The sequence below is a fragment of the Anolis carolinensis genome, chromosome 1 (assembly GCF_035594765.1).
Source record: "Anolis carolinensis isolate JA03-04 chromosome 1, rAnoCar3.1.pri, whole genome shotgun sequence".
Classification (NCBI taxonomy): Eukaryota; Metazoa; Chordata; class Lepidosauria; order Squamata; family Dactyloidae; genus Anolis; species Anolis carolinensis.
Window position 1 is genome coordinate 160,544,686 of NC_085841.1, and position 23,791 is coordinate 160,568,476.

General features: G+C 39.5%; 1 protein-coding gene across 17 annotated transcripts in view; it reads left to right on the forward strand.

Moving 5' to 3' along the window:
* plcb4 (phospholipase C beta 4) overlaps window positions 1-23,791 on the forward strand; it is a 263,855-nt gene that overhangs the window by 93,436 nt on the left and 146,628 nt on the right. For 9 of the 17 annotated variants that reach the window (XM_062957576.1, XM_008116150.3, XM_016996121.2 and 6 more), the window contains one exon: window positions 16,084-16,147. The exons of 2 other annotated variants lie outside the window; for them this stretch is intronic. The gene's annotated coding sequence lies outside the window, so the exon portion shown is untranslated. Of the gene's footprint in view, window positions 1-10,352; window positions 10,546-11,814; window positions 12,130-16,083; window positions 16,148-23,791 lie in introns of those variants that run through there. 6 more of the 17 variants (XM_062957562.1, XM_016996110.2, XM_062957594.1 and 3 more) reach the window with 4 other exon arrangements.

Consider the following 23,791-nt stretch of genomic DNA (forward strand, 5'->3'; position numbering starts at 1 on the left):
TTCATCCTTATTGGAATTTGCAGTCGGGATGTGCTTTGGGAAGGGCAGGCATATATTGAATTTGACCTTCAGGACATTTGAAATAGATGCTGAAATAAATCTGTTATGACTTATTAAGGAACTTTTCCCACCTTTTAGTACCCCTCATTAAATCAGAGCTCTGGGAACATGAGGTAGGATGTAAAAGTGGAACCTTATCTTGGCTTTGTTTGAGTACAGTGCATATTGAGGATGTTATTTGCTTTATTATGAAGGATTTGCTTGTATCCTATGAGATTTCTACCCCAAGTTGGTGTGAGGAAGTCAATAATAATAATAGTAATAATAATAATAATAATATAATTTTAATCCGTCTGTCTTTGTGGTTCAAGGAGTGTTTGGATGCCCAACATTTCCTGTTGGTAGTAAGAACGCTAGTGAAGTTGTAGTCTTCACTAAGCACACAATAGTTGTGTTGCCATATAGTCAGCTCCTTGCTCCAAAGTCTCTGTCACGAGGAAAGGAAATTGGAAACACCTTTCCTTCCTTGCAGTGGAGGCTTCTCTGTGTTTTCAGACTGTCTAGAAAGAAACTCCTGAAAACCAGTGGCCCATGGTCTACACTGGACACATTTCTTTATCTGTGTGAAGCCACAGCTTGGGTCAAAAAGAGTTATCAATTTGGATTCTACCTCCAAGAATATACCTCACTCCCTGTAACCCTGTCCTTTGGCCATTCTTGCTGTGGAAGTCTGGGCAATGCAAATCAAAAAGTAGTCTTTCCTAATGCTAACTGAAGCCATGATTTAATGCTTGCCTGCAATGTGAACCTTGCAAAATGTGCAGATGCTATCCTTGGAAAACCACCTCTTGATCCATTTCCCCATCATATTGTAAAATTTATGGTAGCCAGAAACCCAAATCAGTTGAAAGTAAATGCACATGTCAGTGCTAGAAGACCTGCAAAACAAGATCAGGTATTTCAGGTTTTCTCTCATTGTTTCGCTTCCTCCTGCCCCCAGAGTGCTGTTGGAGGGTCATGATGATATGTGAACTCAAGACATTGTTTGCCAATTCTGGCATATGTTTTCACCAGCTTATTAGCCAGGCAACATCCCAGGTGAAGAGAACATATGTTTAACTTCTGGCAGTTAGATACTATCTCTTAAACAGTGAGAGCAAAAGCACGGTTACTGCATGCACAAACTCAATGCTAACATCATTGCTTTCTACACATATGCTATTTTGAATTTCATAACAGCAAAACACTTGATAGCAACAATGTGTGAACCTTTAAAGCGCAGAGGGGGATAAAAGCCCAAAAAGCAAAAGCCAGAGAGCCACGTTCATCACTTGCATTTTAAAATAGAGTTCCCTTCCCCATTTTTTTTCCACTGAGTTTTCAGAGAGTTCAATTAAGAATATGTAACCACGGTGCATGATGGATTTATTGCTTTCTCTGGACTACTCTGTTCTGCTGCCAACTTGTGGTTCACTGCTTTCACCCAGCCGCTCCCAGCATTTTCTTCACTTCCTGCCCTAGTTTCAGAAGCAATGAATTGCTTCTGTTGATAGTTTGTATCAAAGGAACCACTGACTATGGGAAAAATAGATTTCAGTATAGAGTAAAGAATAAAAACCAAAGAGTCAGTAATTTCTGATAGAATTGGCAAAAAGATATGCCATGCCACCCCCAGTGACTTTCCAATCCTTGGCGGGTGGGAGATGGCTTAGCAGGATGAGTGGCGAAAGGCAGGATGGCAAGCTGCAGCCTCAAGGCTGTGGCATGGCTTCCCTTTGGAAACCTGTAGAATCCTGAGAGTTGTAGTTTGGTGAGGCACTAGAACACTAACAAAGAAGACTAAAGGCCTTATAAAACATCAGCTTCCATGATTCTACAGTAATGAGCCATGGCAGTTACAGTGGGTGCAAACTGCATGAATTCTACAGTGTGGTTGCACTTTGTGTGATGTTCCAGTGTGGAGGACCTCCACCGGGGGGAAATGAGGCTGGTAAACATTTTGGGGAGCGGAGTGAGCACTTGCTGTTAGCCCCCAGCTTCTGCCAACTTAGCAGTTTGATAACATGCAAATGTGAGTAGATCAACAGGTACCTATCCAGCAGGAAGGTAACGGCGCTCCATGCAGTCATGCTGGCCACATGACCTTGGAGGTATCTACGGACAATTCTGGCTCTTCGGCTTAGAAATTGAGATGAACATCAACCCTCAGAGTTGGACACGACTGGACTTAATGTCAGGGAAAAACCTTTACCTTTACTAGTGTCACTTTATTTATGCTGAAAACTGTAGCTTAGGGCAGTGCTACTTACACTGGAACGACCTCATTAGATGGGGCTTTTGTGGCAGCATACACTGGTTCAGCTATAGTTTAGCCATGGAGCCCATTGGCTTCCATTCCATGATATAAAACTACTTCCGGCAGGGCTCTGTGGCTAAACTACAGTGGAATTATTCTATGCTGCCCCAGCGGCAACACTGGAAGCTTCCCATGTTGCACCAGCAACAATTGGGGGGAGGGGGGCAGGCAGTCAATGCTTCCCACCATGGGATGGAGTTATGGGTAAGTTGGGCAATGCAGGATGTGGGGTGACAGTTTCCTCATGCCCCCAATTGGGCACCTCTAGATTTGCCATAATCTGTGGAGAATCTGGTGGCCAGTATGATAAGGTTGGTAGTCTGCTGGTTCCAATCTACAAACTATTGTCTGGAAAGTTTTCAAGAAAGAAAAAAGCACTTGTTATCAATGGGCATAATCATGATACCGCTTTCTGGTACAATAAAAAAGTTGCCCACCCCACACACATCAGATAGCCTGAGCAACACAATCTTAGAAGATGTTCAAACACTCCTTTAATCTTGGTGAATCAATTTATGGTTTTCTGTCAAGCAAACACTGAGACTTTTCTACTTAAAATTTTAAATCTCATTCTGTATATAGACTGAGCTGGATTAGTCAGTTGTGAACTGTTTGTTCATTTTATATATAGGGGGTTGGAGAGAAAGAGGAAAGGATTGTAATCCTATAAGAAGATAGACCTAAAAACGGTGCGGATTGGAACTATAAAATAGTTGCCACTAATCCCCAGTAATTCATGCAGAAGAATTTTGTTATTGTCTGGTTTTGCTGGCGTTGTACTACATTAATGTCATTTCTTCTTTGTTTCACTGTCCAATAGAACAACTTTGACATTTTCTTGCAGTAGTAACTTGTTAAATAAAATTGGGAGGTATTACAGGTGGTGTAGGCAGGATGTTGAATAACAATGACCCTTGAGTTACAGCAGAAGTCTCATGGAGTCATTAGGGAGGGAAATGATTCCTTGGCCCTTTCTCTTTTAAATATGAGGTTTTATAGTTATATGACTTGGCTTAAACTGACAGATTGACAAACCTAATGGAGAGCATACTATAAAGAAATGTAAACAGAATTGGCAACTGGTTGTGATGTATTTGGGAGACAATTAGAGTTGTCATCATAGTGTTTGAAGAATAGCATAAATTATGTTAAGTAGAAGCGTTTGTTATATAGTTTGATAAATAACAAAGTTTGCATTAGAGGAAGTAGGTTAATGCAAATAATACAATTTGATGGAGAGTTGGAAGCCAATCACTGTTTAACCCTGTTTTGTTTTTTCTGTGTTGTTTTTAACCCATTTTGTTTTTCTGTGGTTCCCCATCCCCTTTGGGGTGGATCAACTGACTACTCTTTGCCTGTTTATATAGTTCTTGATGCTGTTCTTCACATTTGTGATCATATTTAAACATCTTTTAAAAATTGTAGGTGCAGCCCATTTTTCCATTTCTGATGCGAGAGAGCATGACTTTCTCCCTCCATTTTCTCTTAACGTTTTCATTTGTAAATGCTGATATGTCAGAATGGTGTCAAATTTTGGCAAAAGTTTCTGGGTATTAAATTAAGACTTTGACCCAACTTTTCCTCCAAAGTATCAGTTAAACAGAGAGTTACATCAGTCCATACATTTACTGAGTTTCTATCCAGGTCTAAAATATGCACTAGAAAGGAATTAGTACATTAGAGAAACCACACATTGTCTGATGACTTCAGTATTTCCAATGCAGATTTTTTTTACAGACCATCTCATATCCAATGTGTTATACTTTCTTCTAGATCATATTTTGAGGTCCTATTTTTATCCTTCAGTCCAAAAACAATGGGAATTAAAGCCTCAAAGGTGCAAATTGCAGGATGGTTGAAACCTTGCATGTTTCCATGTTATGATTTAGAGGACATTCTAAGACCATGGAACGTATGGCTGCATTCTACTTTTTCTATGTCAATTAATATCACCAATGTAGTATTAGCATCTAGAAAATGTTTGCAATGTGACTGGATGGGAAGAGCCATCTATATTTATGAGGCATTATTTGATAGAAAAAGTACATGTTGACATTAGCCACTGTTAGGTGAACTGTTTTATAGTTGGTTGTATAATTTTTCCAAGCAGTTACACCCACTCAATGGAGGGAACTTGGGTATATTCCAATTATTTGTGAATTACTCCTCTGTGCCATCCAGAAAATGAAAGATTGATACTTATTGCAAAGGTTCATTCTTAGTTGGCCTAGAAAAGCAATCTACTCCCTTCTTGACTGGCTGCATAAAGAGCAGAACCATAAGCAAATGGAAGTGGAGAGAAGACAAGGGATCTGAAGTATATGTGTAAGTAAGGAAGATTAGTTTACACATATTACCCTGAACTGTGGCAGATTTTACACAAAACAGACATGAAGTTACAGGAGGTAACAACTGTGAAGTGAAAGAAGTTTGGACTTTGTAACTTCTACTGTATATGCTGGCATGTGGAGAATAACCCAACTGTTTGTGGATTGTTCCTCCGGGCCATACAAAAATGAGCCTTCACAGAGATAACCAGTTCCTCACTCTTAACTATAGCTTCCATATTCCTCTAGAAAGGATGGTTACTGTGCATGCTGACTGGGGCATTCTAGCAGATGTGGCCCAGAAATGCACATTTCCCAAATGTGGGATGATTTAAACTCTTTGGAATGGTAGGTAGCAATAGACAACTACCAGCATGGTTTGACAAATACACCAATTGGACCACTTGGCAAATGTAGTCACATCAGCGTAGCCCAGGCATGTATTTTGAGCTGTATAAAGTTTGCTGCAGTTTTCAGTCAATGTTACAAAGAATCACAACCTATTTTGTAGAAGACAGTCAAACCTGTTGCATAGCTTGGAGACCCCCTATGGCAGTGGTATTCAACCTGTGGGTCCCCAGGTATTTTGGCCTACAACTCTCAGAAATCCCAGCCAGTTTACCAGCTGATAAAATTTCTGGGAGTTGAAGGTCAAAAAATCTGGGGACCCACAGGTTGAGAACCACTGTTCTTGGGGAGACGTCGAGAAAGGACTGAGCTTGAGATGGAAGTGGGATTGAGAGAAGGGCCTCTCTGGAAGATATTGGGGCTTGGTCAGGTTTGTACAGGGGGATGCAGTCAGCCAAATAACCTGGATTTGAACCATTTAAGGCTTTAAAAGTCATAACCAGCACTTTGAATTGTGCCCAGTAACAGACTGGCAGCCAGTGGAGCTGCTGCAACAAGGGGTTTTCTGCTCCTGTAGCTAGTCCCAGTGAGCAACCAGGCTGCAGCTCTTTGGACATTTCTCAGCACTCTTCAGAGGTAGACCCACATACAGCACGTTACAATAATCCTGATGGGATGTAAATAAAGTATGAACCACTGTGGCCATATCTGTCTTCTCAAGGAATGGGCGCAGTTGGCGCACAAGTTTTAGTTGTGTGAAGGCCTGCAGATACATGGGCCTCCAGATTCAGTGCTGAGTCCAGGAGGACCTCCAAACTGCATACCTGTGTCTTCATGGGGAATGTGACCCCGTCCAGCACAGCCTGGATCACTATTCCCTGGTCTGACTTCAAACAGTACCTCTGTTTTTTCTGGATTAAGTTTCAATTTGTTTGCCCTCATCTAGTCCATTACTGATAACAGGCAGTGGTTTAGGGTCAGGAGAGCTTCCTTGACATTTGGTGGAAAGGAGTAGTAGAGTTGGGTGTCATCCTCATATAGGTGGCATCATACTCCAAAACTATTGATGACCTCTCCCAGTGGTTTCATGTATATGTTGAAAGCATTGGGGGGGGGGGAATGGAACCCACAGGTCAATGGTCAGGGGTTTGAACTGGAGTCCCCCAGCACCACCATCTGGGTCCGACCCTCCAGGAAGGACTGGAACCACTGTAAAAGAGTGCCTCCCAGTCTCATCCCAGCGAGAGGACCTAGGAATGTATCATGGTCAATGGTATCAAAAGCCAAAGGTCCAGGAGAACCAACAGGGACCCATTCCCCCTGTTTAGCTCTTTGCATAGATCATCCACCAAGGTGACCAAAACTGTTTTTGTTCCATAGCCAGGCCTGAAACCAGGTTGAATGGATCTAGATAATCTGTTCCATCCAGAAATCCCTGGAGTTGGGAGGCTGCCAAATGCTCCAAGGGAAGGTAGGATACTGGCTGATAGTTGTCTATTATAGAGGGGTTCAGGGCTTTTTAAATATAGGTTTCTCAACTGCCTCCTTTAGGCAAGTTGGAACTTTGTCTTGTTCCAAGGTGGTATTGAACATCACCTTCACCCACTCTGCCAGTGGCCCTCTGGCCTGTTTGATCAGCTAGAAAGGGATAGGATCTAGAATACATTTGGTAGCTCTCACCTCTCCAAGGATTCTGTCCATGTCCTCAGGCTCACAAAAACTACAACTCCTATCACTTTCAATCATTGGGGTTCTAATAGGAACACAGCTGGTTCTCATGAGAGTCCAAAGCACCTGGAGGATACTATTTTTGGGGCAGTTTTAAGATTTTACTGTCATTCTGCTCTGTCTCTTTAGTTCAGGCTGCTGGAATTATAACTGATTTGTGCTCTAATCCAAGCATCTTTTCCACAGTCACTTTATTGATTATATTTATTATTGGTTTTCAACCTTCTTCACCCTATCAGTTCATTGCTATTACTTTGTTGTGGTCTTTAAGGTTTCCCTAGCTCTCTTTCATCCTCTTCCCAAGGCTAATTCTGCTGAATTGCTTCCCAGGTAAACAGAGGATGAAGAGGAAAAAGAGAGGCAGAATGTAAAAATCCTTTGTAAAAAGGACCTTCTTTTGCTAGAGGCTTTACTATCCAAGGTATGCCTGTATCTGGATTCAGAATGTTAAAGAACAAGCTTATAGTGAAGAATAATGAACATTGCCAAAGGGTAAACCTGAAAATAGAGTTGGGAGCAAGCTCAAGTCAGGATCAAAACACAAAGTAGGATAGAAGAACAATATCAGAGGTGGGAATTATAGACACAGAAGCAGGAAGAAGTGGTTGCTCAAGGAAAGCTCATTGGGGACAGCACTCAAGGCCATCAGCTCCTGACTATCTGTGTGAGCTGCTGGTCTCTAGTGTTGTCTTTGTTTCCACCCCTCACCCCTTTCCGGTACCGCTACCTTTCTTCACTTCAAGGAGCTGTCAGAGCCTTGCCTTTTAGAAGCCGAATGTAGGTGGAGTTGTTTCCGAGAAAGCTGGGCAAAGCTCAGTTACATTCGACAGTAACATGCTGTGCTGGGAGCACCTTGTTTGGGTCAAGGCCAGTTATTGTGATCCTGCATGAACAGGAAATAGGCTCTTCCTTAAGACTCCTTCTGTAATCTTGCCTGACAGAAACTCATCCTGCTTGTTAAAATAAGCTAGCAGATGGCTATTTATTTAATGTGTCGATGTCTCAAGGACACAGATGGGTCATGCTGGATTTCTTTTGGAAAGATACTTAAGTGGGTATATCTCTCTCAGGACTATGGAATCTACATTACCCTCATTTATTTATGCCAGTAGGTGACATGGAAGAAAACACAATTCATGTAAAATGTTTTTCACAAATCTTTATACCACTAAATCGATATTCAGAAGGAAGCTCTAGATTTTTCACTTCCATTTTAGTCTGCCATTTTAGTTAATGCTACAAACACTAATGAAAGAAGTGCATGTTGAACATCCCTTATCTGGAATTCCAAAATTCAAAATACCCCAAAACCTGAAATAGTCTGCATGGGTGGCTTATATAAGGGACATCTTTGCTTTCTGTTTGTTCAGTTGCATAAATTTTGTCTCATGCATAATTTTATTACGATTAGGCTTTGAATGCGATTTAAATGTGATTTCCTGCTTCTTGGCAGGGGGTTGGACTGCATGGCCCAAGAGGTTTCTTCTAACTCTTATTATTCTATGATTCTATGATTCTAGACTGTGTACATAATATGTATATTAAGCAGAAACGAATCTCACCCTTAGATTTGAGTCCCATCTCAAAAGCTCATTATATTCATATTTGGAAAGACAGATATACTAAAATAAAAAAACAACCCTGACATCCCAAACACTTCTGGTCCCAAGTATTTTGAACAAGCGGGGCTGAACTGGTTGTTATTTCTCAGGCTCCCAGGTCTCAGGGTTTGACACAAAAGCTCGTGGTTTTCAATTTCTTTTCACCGACTTTTGACTTTCTCCATAGGGAAGTCACAAAATTTCAATCTAAGGGATAAGAAGCAAGGAAACTAATGAAAAGGAGTTTTTGTTCTTTGCTGTCTTTCCCAAGTCCATTTGTTTTTACTAGAGCTTGGTAGGGTTACTTTTTTAAACTTCTGAATCCTGCAGTGTGTGTGGTCTCTTCTAGTTCAGGATTTCTACTGCTGAGGAATCTGGCATGGTCAGCTTTCCCTACCACCAAAAGAACCAGTTGTTGCCCATCTTCCTATCTCATTTGTCTTTTAACTGCCTGGGTCCATTTCTTGAATCTTACAATGTGAACCCCAAGAAAAGTTGACAAATCTTTAGTTGTTTCACTACACTGTTAGAATATCTTACCTTATTGATCACTGGTGCCCAACCTTTCTTCCCTTGTGCACCCTTTGCTAGCCCATGTTGTGCCCTTCATATTAGCAAATTGTTCATGAAAAATACACCTGCTGTTGTTTCAAATGTATACAGTATAATACCCAAATTGAAAGATTAATTCAAAGCTTTAAATGGTCACAAAGAGAAAAGACATAGCCAGCAGACATATTGAATTCACAGAAGCACTCATTCATTGAGTACTACTCACAGGACAAACGTGGTCTCCTATGTATGTCCCTTAGTGGCGTGACAGCATTCAAATGTTCATGAACTCGAGAAGAATGAGAGTTGAGCCTGTGAGAGGTGTGTTGCAGAGGATTTATGCTGTGGTTGCATGTTCACAAAACATTATTTTGGGATCCTCTAAAATGACAAAGCAAAGGAATGAGGCTTTTCTACAGTTAAATAAAGAAGAAAACTTGCTCACCTACCTGCCATAGTGTTCAATTAATTTTACATTTGGCTTGTATCATGTTTTACACTGTTGACATTTATTTCCTTCTATTATTCATTTTTCCCTGCATACCACTAAATGTCCTCTTAGTGCTTACTGATGAAATAATGTTGATTCTCATTTACAGTGTTTGTATGCATAGATGTGAACCTCAAGGCACTTTGTTCTATAGCAAATCTTCATACGTATATATATTGCAGCCCTTAATTTACCAGCTATCCAGCACTGCTGCTGATCATTACAAAGTAGGTGCTCTGAGTGATAAACTTGATCTTTGATCTCTAGAAATAGTATAGTAGACACCAACCATTTTGCCTTCAGGGCACTGGAATGAGTTATTTCTACTATAATGAGCTGCACTATAAAATCTGGTTGACTTTCTCCATATACTTCTTATTAAGCTATCTAATACTGGGCACTTAAAAACCAAGGCACAGACTGCAAGTGGTCACAAATTCCTAATAAGCAAAAGTTATTTTATGTCCACAATTAATTAACTATGTAACCCAAAAATACAGGGTGAGGATGGCAAGAAATAAGAAATAAGTAATAAGTAATAAGTAATAAGAAATAAGATTGTTTATTTTCTGTTAGCCTTCGATGGACAGGAGGAAAATAAAGGTTGGCTTGACATGCAAGAGACAGCGTCTCTCTAAAATGCCTCAAAACACTGAAAACCCTCCTGATTCTCATTGACTACTTATCTGGTCAGAAACAGGCAAACACAGCATCATGGAGGCAGCATGGCAGCATCCCCAGAGCCCTTTGGTGTCCAGATGGCTTGCCAGGCCAAGATCTCATTGGTGTTGTCATTGCTTCTGCTGCTGTTTCACCTGCCAGAAGCAGGTCCCTGGCAGAGCCTTGCTGACACCATTGCTTCTGATGAGGTCACAATAGGGTGCCCAGCAATGTGATCAGCAGAAACAATGTCACCGACAAAGCTCTGGTGGGGAGCTGCTTCTAGCCAGCAATACAGTGACAGGTCTGTGGGTATGGACAATACATTGGACAGTCAGATTTGAATCCAGCTAGATCTGGCTTTCCACACCTCAAAAACACTGGAATATTCTGGTTATCCTTGCACCAGATGAACAGCTGGATGCAGCACTTCTGTTACAAAATCAATCATATGTCATGTGGACTCCATGCACCAGTTGCAAGGTGGGTCCATTTTTATACCTGTGTAGTCACACCCGTAAATTATATATATATATATGTGTGTGTGTGTGTGTGTGTGTGTGTGTGTGTCTTGAAGTTGAACTTGACATATGGAGACCATGTGATAGGGTTTTCTTATTTAGAGAAGGATTTCCATTGCTTTTTTCTTAGGTTGAGACTTGTTCCAGGGTAACTCAATGGGTTTCTATAATTTCTCAGGGACGTGAACTCTGCTCTCTCAGAGTCCTGATTTATATTCAAACTACTATACAATAAAGGTCCTATGCTAGTTGTAAACATTTATTCTAACACTCTGTGAAGTTAAATCTTTCCATGTACCTATGAAGTTAATAGCTTTTAAAGTTATGTAATGATTGAAATGAGAATGTGGGGATGGGACAGAAGAGGAATTTGTTCAATAACTGTGATCATAGAGCAAACTGCATATCAGACACATCAAAAAGATTCTCTGGCTTTGTTTTTCTTCATGAATTTTGCCTCTTGAAGATAGTGGACCTTAGTCTATCATATCTTGAAGACCGTTTCAACTAATGATTTGGGATTTGTGCAGGTATATCCTTTTCTCCTGGAAAGCAGATCTTGTCTGCAGAAGGGAATGATTAATGTTACAATTTATATTAGGCTTACAGAAAGTCTTATCATTGTTACTACCTTCTATGTTCTTTTTGTGTGGATAGGTGCTTGTTATTTGGGTGTTTCTAAAAGGAGAATGCCAGATACTATCCATTCATTGGTCTTATGCTTCCAATTACATATAGAAGAGTGCTCAACTTCACATACTATTGAATTTTTGTGCTTTTAGCACATAAAGATTCTGTTACTTTCCACTCGATTGCCAAACTGGTGGTCTTAAAATAATTGTGTGGGTGAAGGAGGAGGATAGTTAAGGTTTTAAAAATAGACACATGAAACTTCCAGATTTCAGTGTACCCCAGTCTGTTTTGCAGACAAAATAAAGCTAAAAAGATCAATTCCCAATCATTCTAGAAGGAAACCATTTCATATAGTAACAGACTTCCAAAAAAGATGTATGTATGTTTGTATATTGGCTTACGATTTCTAGCATGAAGAAAGGAAATATTTTACTTTCTCAAATATCTGATGATGAATAGAGTTTTCTGTCAATGGGACTGCAGTAAAAAGCATTCTGAGGCAGCAGTCTTATGTAGCTTGAGTGATTAATTTCTATGTCCAAAATCCAGAGATGCTCCTCAAACCTTTTCTTTTTCCTTCTCTCTGTCGTCAATGCAGAAAGTTGTGGGGAAACAGCAAAGACAGATAACCACTGCATCAAAGATTTCAAGGGCCTTCCTCTTCCTGCTATAGAATCTTGCAGGATGTGACTACAACATCCATGATAAATGACATCCCAAACTCTGTTTAAAGATCTTCCACTGAAGGAAAGTCCTTGTGTTATGAGGTTCCTCCAGTCATTCCACCCATTACTTCTAACCCTGCTCTTCGAAGCAACATACAAATTTCCTTCAACTTCTGTGTGACAATTCTTCAAATATTTGAAGACTGGTATCAAGTCTCCTTTTGATTATCTGTCTTGCAGGCTAAAAGGTACTCAGATCTTTCAACTATTCCATATAGAACTTAAGTTTCTAGGTGTTCTAGCTTGTCAGTGTTTGTCTTGAATGAGCATCAATATGGACTAAAGGTTTTCAGTCAGGCAAAGGAAAACACAATGTTTGTGCACTGCGGTAATAGGTACAACTTCCTGGTAGGTCAGTAACCATGGAAATGACTACTTATCTTTTTGTAAAACTGGACAGACAGCAGAAAGATTGTCTACATTGGTCAGGACTGGGTTGTGCCTCTGTGCTCCCTCCCCAAACACACACACACACACACAATGTGGAAACGCTATGGAAGGTCATTCTTACCATATGGTGCATCTGTTCTGTAGAAAGGGAGTAGACAAAGAATTTTGAATCCAGAGGAAACACCTTGTCAAGAAACATGCATATTAACATTACTGTGCTGCTTGAAATACTTTGGTTCTTTTCTCATTAACTATACATTACAGCATACAGTATAATTGTAGCGCTTGGGCTTTGTACAATGGCAATAAGAGACAGATTGCCGTGTTATTATTGGCAGAGAAAAACCTAAATGTTTCTCCACTCATTTTTCTTTTTGTTTTCTTTTGCTATAATTTAATTTGCAGACCTTCAGGGTCATGTCAGGAATATCTGCTAAGCTTTGTTTTTGCCTTTTTCGGTTATTATTCCTAGTCATTTGATAGCTTTAGTGTTCTTGTTTTGGGAAAATAAAACCACAAGTAAAATGTTTCAACTGGATAGGGCAGTTCTAGCAGTCAGAAAGTAATGGATGGTGTGTGTGCACTTTTTCTTAAGTATTTTCTACAACCCATCTCATTAAAACCTTATACACTATCAGAGTTGGGGAATAGGTGGCTTGTAACTCCCCTCATTCATCACCATTGGTAATGCTAACTAGGGCTGATAGGAGTTGCAGTCCAACAATGTCCCCCACATTTTACTTTGGGAGGTCTTACCATCATATCAGTGACTGAATGCACATCTTTGTGAATTATTACCAAAATCAAACTGAATAAAATTCTTAGTCATTTGGATTGACCAAACCTAGCACTTCCAGCTATGTCCAGGATGAAGAGGGACATTTTGTACCTGGTTCCCATGTTTCTGCCAAAGATGAGGAGTCTGTCAGGGGAAAAATAAATGCTAATCCTAATTCATCACCATAAGGATGGTTCAACACACTGAAATACAAAGCGGAACTTTTAAGAGCTCATCTGTCAAAAGCCCTCTATCTAGATGGGAAAAGGTTTTACTTTCTTTCACATTCAGATTTTTCGAATTACAAGTTATTTTGGTTGAATATATGGGGGAAAAATGGAATCAAAAAACATCTTAGTCCCATTTCTAATTAACCCCATTCAGTTAATTGATAGCAGATTTTTGTTAAAGGCCAAATATAGTGAAGTTATATGCTGGTTTACAAATTCAGAAAACTGTAATCTGAAACATAATGATTCTAAGATCTTTGTAGTGTATACTTAACACACTGCATTTTCTACCAAAAGACATTGCAATAGCCACTGGAGTATTTGCCAAACTCAGGGGACATAGATTATTATATGAATATTGGCCATAACAGTAGTGGAATTGTTCAGTTTGGCAGTGGTGTATTAAAATGTATCGCCTGCTTTGGAGAAGATCTAAGAAAAATGCCATCAACTGAATGTCTTGGATGTGGAATTCATGAAAGGATCTGCTAGCCTTTGTTGGGTGCAGGGTGCTTATCAATTGCAAGGTTTTTTCCTGCTCTGAAATAATCTAATAAAGACAGTTTGACAAAAAGATGGAGGACGTAGTTCTCCAGATGTTGTCAGACTCCCAAGACCTTTGATCTTTGATCATTGGCAATGTTAGCTGGAAAAGATGGGGTGAGAAACAACATCTGGAAGGCCAGTAGTTCCCTCTCCATGAACAAATCCCCAGAGATACCAAATTGTTGTCGAAAGCTTTCATGGCTGGGATCACAGGGTTGTTGTGTGTTTTCTGGGCTGTATGGCCATGTTCCAAGTATTCTCTCCTGACATTTCACCCACATGTATGGCAGGCATCCTCAGAGGTTGTGAGGTAATGAGGTAAAGATACCTAATTCATTTTGCATACAGAGAAATTCTGATGTTTTTATGCATTTCTCCGGTGCTTCTTTTTTCTGACTTTTTTTTTTTTTGCACCCATTGGCAAAACGACAGGAAAAAGAAGACCAGATTCAGCTTTCCCATTGGTGACATTGTCTAGGATCCAAAGAACGAATTGTATTCATACCCAAAGGCCTGAGTGTGTCTACTAGGGTTTGGGATTTGAGCAGCAGAACCTCACATCAAATATTACTTTTGCTATTCATTTTTTTTCCATTTCGGATTAGATTTGCCACATGATGTAGAAGGCTACTGTTTGATGGATGAAACACAAAACCTCCTGATAGTGTTTTATTGATTGTACAATTTATTATACTGATCAGTGCTTCTCCTGTTTCCATCTGTACACAGGCATTAGCAAAATATTTGTGTCTTAGTTCTTTCAAATATTACTTACCGGTATGTTGAATGTAATTCGAATGGTAATGCCAATAATACTTCTCCTTGTTGGAGATAAGTTGGTTAGGTTATGTATGATTATGTTTTCTGCTTATGTTGTGTATGTCCTGTCCATGTGCTGGCATTTATTCTGAAAACAGCTTGTTATTAACTCACTATTTTTAAAAAATTGCTTGTTGAAGAAGCCATCAGAATACAGTTATAAATCACACATGCTTTTTGCTGGAAAGGATATGAATACGACTTGTATTTCTCTTGCTTTTTTGTGTGTGATTACTGGGGATGAGTAATCTGCTTAATCTTTCTGAAACAAAATTGATAATCTTCATAGGTAGACATTAGTATATCACCATACTTTTCTGAATCAGTTGTTTTCTCCACAAAGCAAGAGATAGTTATGCACCTTCAGCATTGGTAATGAAGAAATACCTTGGAGTGAATTAAGATTTTTGTGCTCTCTAGTTCTGTTCCCAACCTGCTGCTTTTCAGATGTGTTCGTCTATCAATCCCATAATCTTCAGACAGTATAGCCTCAGGGAAATTATAGTTCAACACATCCAGAAGGCACCAGGCTGAGAAAAGCTGCTAGTACATATGCTTAGATTATCTTCAGTTGATATGCACTGCCAATACTTACTCTTATATTTCAGCTTTAAATTCTGTCCAATGTTTCTGAGATGAAAGCAGTGCTAAAGCTATCATTCCATTCTCCAATGATCTGTAGTACTGATTGTTAGAGAAGTATGTTTTTGTGTGTCTGATTATGCATGTGGTTATGTATTAGTGTGTAAGCATGCACATATATGTGTAGCAGTCCCAGTGAGAAGTCCGATGTAGCCCCATGGCCCCAGAAATTGTATAACCTTTAGGGAAATTATTTAAGTCAGGTGTGGACAGCTTTGAAAGAATAGGACCATTTCTCCACATAACCATCTCACAAGCCATAGCATCATAATCACAACTGAAAAAAATGTGATTTTCCCTTTTTTCAAAGTTTTAGTGATTTTAATTGGGGATAAAGTGATTCAAACCACTATATTTGGAGGTGTGATTTGAAGGCATTTTTGGGACAAAAGATTGGCAGGGATGTTAACATTCCTTTTTGGTGAGTTTTGGGGGGCTTTAAGGAAGATTCACAAAATGGATTCATGATACCACATTTCTATACACTTGCCTTAAATGAATATGGATAGAGTAGGGGCAAAGGCCTCTCATGGATGATTTAGCCATGGATTTCTGCAATGACAATGTGTTGGACTCTATGGCTTTGGGGTACTAACCAGTTGGACAAATCTATGATTGAATGAATCCTGTTTTGAAGTGATGAAATAGTTACATATATGTTTGACTTGATAAATGTCAGTAAGGCTTTTGCAAGTAACTCTGTATGATCTTCTCTTCTCTCTCTCCCTCTCTTTCAGAAAGAGAATTTTCCCTCTAAAGCCAAAGAAAACTCTGTTTATTTACCCAAATAGGTGCTATTTGGTAAGTTTCTTTTTTCTACACAAAGGTGTAAAAGTGCCACCCAGGATGGAGATATGGGGAGGGGTCATGGACCATGAAAGGGATAAGAAAATAAAAACTCAGAGGTGATTTTTTTCAGAGTCACAGACCGTTTGTGTAAATGGTCTTTATGCAGCTTCAGGCACCAATTGCCATCATTTCTCTTGAGATGAAAGATGCAAAAGAGCTTTTGCTTTTTTAGCTTGTTTCTTGCAGCTAATGACACTTACTGAGGCATCCCCTTCATCCAAGTTCCTTAGATGCAGAAGAGAAGGGCCGTAAGCAACAAAAGGTGTCAAGGGTTACAGCAAGCAAAGTTGGCAGCATTTGAAGAAGATCTCAGGAGGCAATTTATTTTTGTTGCTGTAATCTAATGTAGTGAGATGCTACTTTGGCCTTGAGGAATCTTTACTCCCTTGGTACTTGTTGGAGGAGACATGCTTGCAACTCTCCCCTTCCCCCATCTATAAATATAATGTCTTTGTTGCTGGTTTTCAAAGACATAAATGCAATATTATCACATTTTGGGGTGGTAGGCATCTGTATATTAGGAACCTCATTTCCAGTATATGTTCAGTGCGGTTTAGCTGTGTCCGACTATTTGAAATAGCACTGATGTTAACAGTGCCACTATCAAGTAAAAAAAAAAAAAAAGCTCATGCTTTGGGGGAGGGGCGCTGAAGGGACGAAGGAAAAGTCCTTCAGCTGAGTTGAAAAAATGTATTTGAACTTTTCCCCTCTGCTGTGTGTATGACTGGTGATCCATCTACATGGATAATTCAAATCAAATGCAAGTTATCTTTTAACACATGATGTCAAACAATGCGTGCTGCAAAAGGGTGCTGCAGCACATTTAAGGACTTTAAACTGCCATCAGCAAAGTCAAAGAAAGTCTGAAAGAAAGCCCTTAATGTGCATTGGCATGTTCCAATGTAAAGCACCTGAAGTGATCCACTGATCCACAGATGCACATTCTGGAGGGGGGAATTAAAGAGAAAATGATATTATCTTTGACTGTTAATGCTGTGGATCAGGGGACTGGTTCACTGGATCTGTGGTTTGTATAATCACCATCCAGGCCTCAAACCCAGAATTTCCTTTTTAATCATCCACAAGCAAAACCATTTTCTTTTATAACAGTTTGAAACTGCTTAGTGTAGATGTGCTGTGAGATGTTATCCCTTCTACCCCTCACAGTTACTATTACCTGACAGTAATCCTGAGATGTCAGTGATTAATGCTTCTTTCCTGTGGTTGCCTTGCCTTTCCCCACACAAGGTGATCAATTGAGAGAAATAGCAATGCTTTGTCTGTGATTTGGCTTCATACACACAATTCTGGATTGGCTGTGTAGTGTCTTCATGAAGCCAAATCAGAGGAAAGGCAGTGCTTTCGCCTCTCATGTTGCCAGAATAGAAAATGGGGGAAGGGGGGTGTAGAATTGATCTTGCACTATTGCTAAAACATTTTGCCCTCATTCTCAAATGATTATAAACTATTGAAGTGCAAGTGACATGTTGTATCTGTCAAATAGTGTGATAAAGTTGGGTGCATGCCTTTTTTCAGGACAGTTCTCCCCAGCTCTTCCAACCCCCGCAGTTGCAACACTATAATCCCTGTTCTTCCATAGCCCTGATGTTATTTCACAGCTTTTCTGTCACCTGTCAATGTCACCTTGAAGTAAATGTTGTTGGCTTCTTTGGAAGCTCAAATAGCAATGTGGTTTCCTTCACCTTCTTGCCCTTGGTGGTGGTGTGGAAATGGATAGGTTATGAAATGGTTCCTTTTGATCCTCTGGAGAACTACTGAAAAACAAACTAAAGCTTTTTGAGTTGTGCAGAAGTCAGATTAAATGACTAGGGAAGGAACTGGTGTTTGTGTCCATTGAATCTTTTAATGTGCAGAAAGGGCATCCTTTTTGGGAAACTACATGGTGTTCTTTAGGCCATCCCTAGCAATTGTTTAATTTCTTTTCTCACAGTTGAGTGTCATAAATGTTGTTTCAGCAACATTTTCTTCCAACTGCTTACCATAATCTCTCATTTTGAGAAATAGCAATATGATGCAAAATGCTTTGGCTTGGTAAATGATTTCATATTAAGGAGTATTTCTTTCCAAATCTGTGGTGAAATGATCACAGCATCCTCAGATATATATATGCAAAAGGAGTGAGAACTCTGGGATTTTAGGGACACTGCAGATAGTACTGCATAAATAGGTACTAGAGCAAATCATGCTTGAATTTTCCCTAGAAGCTAAAATGTCTAAATTGAGATTGCTATACTTTCATAAGAAGACATGACTCACTAGAAAAGACAATATTGTTTACCAAAGTATAAAGAAGTAAGAAAAGAGGAAAACTGCATTGCAAAAAGCTATGGCCCTGATTCTGCAAAGCCTGAGCAGGGTAGGTAATGTCTTTTAGTCTATCATTCATATAGTTGCCATAAGTTGAAGTTGATGTGACAACAGTTCACAGCAAACTAGATTTGTTCTGCTTTGGTATCTGGATAAGCATAAGGAAGAACTAGTAATGTGTCTTATTGTTTATATATAAAAGACCATATCAGTCCAAGAGCTGCCTTGTTGAAACACACCAAAGGATAAATTTGGGATTAAGTGGTTACTTGCAATTAATTCTACAAGCAGTAAATAAGACACAAGGTACATTATGATTATAACTTGAGAGTTAACTACTTTATTCTATTTGTGGTTTGTTCTGTTTACTAAATAATGGAGGATGAATATTACATTGTTCAAATGTTGACTTATTTTGGGCTGTGACAAGGGAAAAATGCATTGTAAATCACAGGTCAGTGTTTGTAGCATTGTAGGTTTTCGTTTAGTTACTTTTGAAGAATCGTAATGTAAATGTTATTTTTAAATAATAGTTGGATCAAATTGTAACAAACTACTTTGGACATTTTGGGACTATAATTGTAAGCAATTGAAAAGCACATTTCAAGTACTTAGCTATTTTCACATTCTGTTTCCAGCAACATATGGCAAGATGGCTTTTCTATGACTCAAATACAGGGCAAGACATTGATTGGCATTTTAGTTGAGAGATATAAGTACAGTATAACCCAGACATGGGTAAACTTTGGCCCTCTAGCTGTTTTGGACTTCAACTCCTGCTAGGCTGTTAGGAATTGTGGGAGTTGAAGTCCAAAACACCCGGAGGGCCGTATCCATGAGGGATATGTTCCTGGACTTTGCATGGATATGCAAAACTGTGGATAATAGTGAACCTTTGTGAATTTTTCTCTTTCATAGTCTGTGTCAGAATGTACAGCATCCCTGCCATCCAACAAAGCCAAAGACTAAAAGTATTTAATGTGAATAAAAAAATTGAAGATCTCCACTAAGAGTACCCTTGGCTAAACTAACTCTGGTAGCTGTGTAACATTGTTTATTTGACTCTTGGTTTTCTTTCATAATGTCCAATTCTTAATGTTTGTGAAGGCCGGATTTCGGCAAGGCAGAAGCACAATAGACCAATGTTTTGTGCTTTCGCACCTAATCCAAAATAGTCTGAAGAAACCAAAGAGGTGCCTATACACTGCATTTGTGGATTTCACCTCAGCTTTTGACTCAATTGACAGACAGTGTTTGTGGGCAAAGTTGGCAAAGACTAATGTGGATTGATGACTGTTGTTGTTATTGCATCAGCTATATTCGGGGACAGATCTAAGAGTGAGGTTAGGTCTGTCAGGCAAGCTATCAAGCAACATTGAAACAAAAAGAGGAGTTAGGCAAGGCTGTTTGCTAGCACCTTTTCTGTTTAATTTCTACGTAAACAATCTTGTTGCTGAGTTGAGCTTCCCTGACCACTTCCCTCCATTAGGAGGTAGTAGGAAAATCCAAGTCTTGTTGTATGCAGATGATATGGCCCTCCTGTCAACTATGCAAATAGGTCTCAGGAGACTTTTGAGGTCACTAAGTAGAATCTGTGAACAAGAGAAGCTGATGATCAATCACTCTAAAACCAAAGTGATGGTATTTTCCAAAAGGAAGCAAATACATAAATGGAAATTGGATGGCCACTCAATAGAGCAGTGTCATAGCTTTAAATACCTGGGCATACACTTCTCATATAATGGTAACTGGAAGAAACATATAGAGGCAGCCAAATTATCTGCCTGGAGGTCAGTGAAATCAATCCTAGCCTTTGGGAAAACAAAGGGAGGCTCCTTGGTATGTCCCGCAGTAAAGATTTTTGCTGCTAAGATTTTACCTCAACTGTTATACGGAGCAGAAATTTGGGGACAGGGTAATACAAAACAGGTTGAATGTATTCAGAATAAGTTTGCAAGAGCTCTTTTAGCCCTTCCCCCTGGGACTCCAGCTGCCTTGTTAAGGCTTGAATTGGATCTTCCCTCACTTAAGGCCAGAATGCATAAGCTTAACATCTCATACGGGAAGAGACTTCTGGGAATGGAGGACGAGAGTATAACAAAGCAATGCATGATGGAGCAGTATAAGCGAGGAGGATGGGTTCAATACTGGCAAGCCTTGCTACATCAGCATTTTGATGGGTCAACAACAACTCTAATGCATCTGGACAAGAAGGCGATTAGAGACAAAATCTTTGAGATGGATGCAGCTGACAACCTGCAGATTAGTAAACAGCAAGGTTTCTCTACCTGGTATTCCCGACTAAAGAGTGATCAATATTGTCAGCAATATTTTCAAGACCTAACGTCTGCAGTCCTGAGGAAAGCATTTACAGCCCTGCGCTTCCAAACAATGCCATCAAACTGGCTAGAGGGAAGATACAGAGGGATCCCCCATGTCCAACGACTTTGCATTTGTGGCACGGGGAAAAAAAAAGATCTAACACACTATCTGCTACATTGCCCCTTGTATAATGATCCTAGGAAAAATCTCCTGGGAACACTCTTAGAAGAAAGGGCAGCATGGCAACAATCTGCTGTGATCTGCGACTTGCTAGCAGATTATTCCAAAAATATAACACTAAAGGTTGCCACATTTGCAATTGCAGCCCAAAAGATCAGAGTTAAAGTAGCAAAATCCATACTTGAGGTCAGAAATGGAACTGGCGATGGTTTGGGATGATACAAATCAGACACTGTCATTGTTATGTTGCTGCTATCATAATTTTAAAGAGCTAGTTTTAATTTTTGAATAAGTTTTAATGTTTTTATTGGAAAGTGTTTATAAAGGTTGTATACTACTGATGTCATGGCCTATGGCTAGTACAATAAACAATTCATTCATAATGTTTGTGAAATGTAAGTTTCAGGATTTCTCATGACTTGCACATACAGTATTGTTCATGGTGTTCTGTTTCCATGGTTAGCTGAGTCATATCATGATTCTCCTCCCATTTAAAGGTAATTTCTTATTTGAATACATTGCACCATATAGACTGAATGCAAATATGTATGTGTGTTTGCACACATGCACACATGAGCCTTCAAGTCACTTGTCAATTATGGTGAGTCTGTGAATTTCATAGGGTTTTCTTAGGCAAGAATACTCAGTGGTAATTTGTTTCCTCTAAAATATAGGCCAGAACACCTGGTATTAATACCACTTTATAGACTGTAGCTGAGATGAGAAATAACAGGTTAGAAATAACTGAAATTGTAATACTCATATTAGTCTGGTGAAGCATGACACACTGCCGGCATACTTCTGACCTGGTTCATCTGATATTTTTCATATCACAGTGTGCCGACAAAACCAATTGGTTGCTGGGTAGGGTGGAAAGATACCCTAGCAGTGTCCACCTGTCGTTTCACAGAGAGAATACATCATCTTTCTAGATCTCCATCATATTTATGTGTATACAATTTTAAGACTCCTATTGGCTTATAGTCACCCATGGATTTCATAGGGTTTCCTTAGACATGGCATACTCAGATATATTTTCACAATTTCCTTTCTTTGAAGTATAGCCTACAACTTACTTATTTACTTACTTACTTAGGCGATCCCTCGTAGGCCAAGGATGATGGTCCTCTGTTTCTGGTGTCTTGGGGGTGGGTTCATAGATGGCTGAAGAGACCTATTCTTGAGCCGCATGTTCTCCCGCAATGAGGACATAGTCTACAAAACCTGGTATTTGATGGTGGTCTATCATTTAGGTACTAACCAGGACAAGATGAGATGCAATCTGGGGTTTATAGGGCATCTAGGCTACTACTATATCTACACTTATTATCTAGCCTTTAGGCTTGATTAGCAAGGGAGGAGCACGAGAAAGGGCTACTAATATTGACCAAGGAGACAGCTCTCAGTTTATTTTTCATCAATAAACGTCCCCTGGGTGCACATGCATTTTACTCTAAATACACACATACACGCACACACACACACACACACACGCACACACACACACACATATATATACACACACACACACACACACAGTAGAGTCTCACTTATCCAAGCTAGACAGGCCGGCAGAAGCTTGGATAAGCAAATATCTTGGATAATAAGGAGGGATTAAGGAAAAGCCTATTAAACATCAAATGAGGTTATGATTTTACAAATTAAGCACCAAAACATCATGTTATACAATAAATTTGACAGAAAAAGTAGTTCAATACGCAGTAATGTTATGTTGTAATTACTGTATTTACGAATTTAGCACCAAAATATCATGATATATTGAAAATATTGACTACAAAAATGGCTTGGATAATCCAGAGGCTTGGATAAGCGAGGCTTGGATAAGTGAGACTCTACTGTGTATATATATTCAATTTCTGTATCGTAAAAGAACTCCTATATATTCACACACATATGAATATATGATAAAATAATGATTACAAAAATGAATTGCCTTAGGCATATCACTGAAAAAGTGATGAGAGGTTCCTGAAAGTTATTCCCGACCTGTATAATTGAGTAGCAGGTGTCTGGGGAATGTTGAACTACTTGCGGAGGCGAGGAGCTTTTGCTCTAAATTCAGGCTTGGTCATTAGCCTTCTCCAGCCTTGTGTCTATGTCAGCGGTTCTCAGTCTGTGGATCCCCAGATTTTTTGGCCTTCAATTCCCAAAAATCCTAACAGCTGGTAAACCTACTGGGATTTCTGGGAGTTGTAGGCCAAAACACCTGGGGACCCACAGGTTGAGAACCACTGGTCTGTGTGGTTGTTGTCCTGATTAATCTCCAAGGCTGATATTAGGAAGACCATACTTTTGGTGGCTTATTTTGATGGCCATGACAGTTCAACATATCATCTGGAGACTGGTTTATTACATGCAAAGTCAGCTTCATAATTACATTTAGCAGTAATCATGCCCTGTGTTTAGCTTCCCAGGGGCATCTGGTGGGCTACTGGTAGAGACAGAGTACTGAATTAGATAAGCCTTTGACTTAATCCAACAAGGCAGTGGTTCATCTTGTTTTTCTCTTTCAGAAAGCAGATTTTTAAAAGCATGCAGATAGATAGATAGTCTAATGGACGTTTCAACATTTGGAGGGTAGAATTTAAGTTACTGAAGTGTGAAATTCTCATTCACCACTATTCTTGCTACATTTAGTTGTTTGATCTATTACCTTTATTAATGTATATCAAATGTTTGATTAAATAAACAAAGTTCAGAGACGGGATGTGTAGCTCAGAAATGGACAACGCTGTTGCCATTGAG